The sequence below is a fragment of the Ceratotherium simum genome, chromosome 3, assembly GCF_057802395.1.
Source record: "Ceratotherium simum simum isolate JZ-2026a chromosome 3, ASM5780239v1, whole genome shotgun sequence".
NCBI lineage: Eukaryota > Metazoa > Chordata > Mammalia > Perissodactyla > Rhinocerotidae > Ceratotherium > Ceratotherium simum.
In genome coordinates this window covers 27,812,339-27,815,645 of record NC_141902.1, presented here as the reverse complement: position 1 = coordinate 27,815,645, position 3,307 = coordinate 27,812,339, and positions in this window count along the sequence as shown.

Genomic DNA, 3,307 nt, shown 5'->3' with positions numbered 1-3,307 from the left:
GTCTTAACAAAAGACTTTACTGTCACCCTCAGCTTCATCTTTAGACAATGTTTTTCTGAGAATGCCCTAAATTTGATCTTTCCCACTTGCCATTTGTTAGTGTCAGCATTATTTGCCATTTGGAGAGCCTGGGAATTTTCTGACCCAAGAATTCTTGCTCCTTCTTGTTTAACAATCCTTCCTATAGCTTATCTTTCCCCTCTTACATTTTACTCTAAGAAGCTAAAAAGAATAAGGCAGCACTTTTAACACCCTTCCTGAAAACCTCCTTAGATAGATCTTCCATTTCATTAGGTACATTTTCTACCATCTAGATTACTGCAGGCAATAGTGTTGCTAAACTTTCTGCCTCTGCATAACAAAGATGCTCTTTTCTCCAGTTTCCAATAACACTTTCTTCATGTTTCTTTACGTCCACACTGGCAGCCTTCTCAAAGGCTATCAGAATTTTGCTAACAGTCTCTTCAAGGCCTTTTAGGCTTTCCCTGATTCTTTCCTCCAGGTTCTTCCAGCTTCCTCCCACTGTCAAGGCCACTCTAACGTTTCAGGATTTTGCTGGGGCAACGCCTCATTTCCATGTACCGAAATCTGTATCAGTTGTCTATTGCTGTGTAACAAATTTCTCTAAAATTTAACAGCTTAAAAGAATAATAAATATTTAATACTTCATGTGATTTCTGTGGGTTAGAAATTTGAGAGACTTTGGTTTTCTCATGGAGTTGCAGTTAAGATGTCAACTGGGGCTGCAATCAACTGAAGGCTTAGATGATCTGCTTACAAGATAGTTCACTCACATGACTGCTGTTGATGCTAACTGTTATCAGGAGGCCTCAGTTCTTCTCCACATGGATCTATCCACAGGACTGTTTGAGCATCCTCATGACATGATGACTGCCTCCCTGCAGAAGTGAACAAAAAAGAAACAGCAAAGGGGAAGCCACAATGTATTTTAAGACCTGAGAAGTCTCAGAAAGCACACATCATTATTTTCATGATATCCTATTAGTTACCCAGGTCAACCCTACTCAAGGCTGAGGAGGGTCACTAGAGCCTGGCTATCAGAGTCAGACTTAGAAGATAAGAGGAAATCAATTCAATATCTTTAAAATTAGTATATAAAGGGATAGAATCAAACACTTATCCTGCATTTCCTAAGTGAACTGCGTCTAAAATATAAGAACAAAGAAATGTTGAAAGGAAAAGAATGAAAAATATATATTTCATACATACTTTAACCAAAAGAAAGCTGGTTTAGCTATGCTAGCATCAGTTAAAGTAGACATTAAGGGAAAGAGCATTTCTAGAGAGTAGGGACATTTCATAATGATAAAAGGGCCAATCCAACAGGAGGATGTAATAATCCTAAAATCATATGCATTTAATAACACAACTTCAAATATGTATAAAGGGAAACATGACAGAACATAAAGGAGAAACAGATAAAATTACAATCATAGTTGGAGACTTTAACACATCTCTCTCAGAAAATGATGGGACAATCTGACACAAAAAATCAGCAAAGATATAAAGGATATGAACAAACAACTATACAATTGACATAATTGACATATATAGAACGCTGCATCCAAATGCCACAGAATACACATTCTTTTCAAGTATATGTGGATATTTACCAAAATGGAACATATGCATGGCAATAAAGCAAGTCTCAACAAATTTCAAAAGATTGAAATTACACAGAATTTGTTCTTTGAATGGTATGGAATTGAGCTATAAGTCAACAGAAAGATAACTATAAAATCTTGCTTAGAAATTCAGCAATACACTTAAGAAATTAAGCAACAGACTTCTAAATAACCCGAGTCAAAAAAGAAATCAGAATGGTAATGACATAACACAAAGATCAAAAAGATAAGAGAACATTATGAGCAATATTATGCTAAGAAATTTGCAATTTAATTAAAATAGAAAAAAGGGCCGGCCCCGTGGCTTAGCGGTTAAGTGTGCGCACTCTGCTGCTGGTGGCCCAGGTTCAGATCCCGGGCGCGCACAGCCGCACTGCTTCTCCCGCCATGCTGAGGCCGCGTCTCACATACAGCAACTAGAAGGATGTGCAGCTATGACATACAACTATCTACTGGGGCTTTGGGGGAAAAATAATAAATGAATAAATAAATAAATTATAAAAAAAAGAAAAAGAAAAAAATCTTATAAATCATAACTTACCAAAATAAAGAGAAAATAGATAATCTGAATAGTCCTATAGCTAACAAAAATTTAAATCCCTTATTTAAAAATTTCCTGCAAAGAAAACTCTAGGCCCAGATGGCTTCATCAGTAAAATTTCCCAAACATTTAAAGAATAAATACTATCTATATGACACAAAAACTTCTAGGGGATAGAAAAAGAGGAAATACTGCCCAATTTATTATAAGAGGCCAGCATAACCCTGATACCCCAACCTGGAAACAACACTACAAGAAAAGAACCTAGAGGTCAGTGTCTCTCATGAACAGGGATACAAAAATCCTAAATAAAATATTAGCAAAACAAATCCAGCATTATATAAAAAGGGTAAATATTACATCAAGCTGATTTTATTCCAAGAATGCAAAGTTGATTTAACACTCAAAATAAAGGATAAAAATTATGATTGTCAAAATTGATGGAGAGTAAGCAATTGATAAAATTCCAGACCCACTCATGATTTTTAAAAATCTTTGCAAACTAGTGATGAAAAAGAATTTCCTTAATCTAACAAGAGGTAACTACAAAACCCTTACAGCAAACATCATATCTATTGGCTTTATTAAATCCAATAAATATGAAAAGCTTTCCTCCTGAGATCAGAAATGAGGTAGGGTCATCCTCTATCACTATTTTGATTCAACACTGAACTGGACAATTCTATTCAAGAGTGTATAATAAGGCAAGAGGAAGAAATAAGAGGTATACAAAAAGATGAAACAAAACTTTCATTATTCACCGACAACATGATTGTATACATAGAAAATCCAAAATGAATCTACAAAATTAATAAGTAAATTTAGAAAGGAGCTGAATACAAAGTCAATATATATAAAATAAATATTGGAAAAATGATTAGAAAATAAAACATCTTAAATGATAGCATTTGTATCAGTGTACAAAATAAATGAATTCTAATAAAAGATGTTCAAATTTCTATACTAAAAGCTACTAAATAATATTAAAACAATTAAAGAAGACCTAAATAAATAGTTATTTTATTTTCATAGATTGGAAGACTCAAAATTATAAAGATTTATTCAATTTTGATTCATAGATTGCATTCTATCCCACTCAAAATCCCAGCAGTTTGTCTTT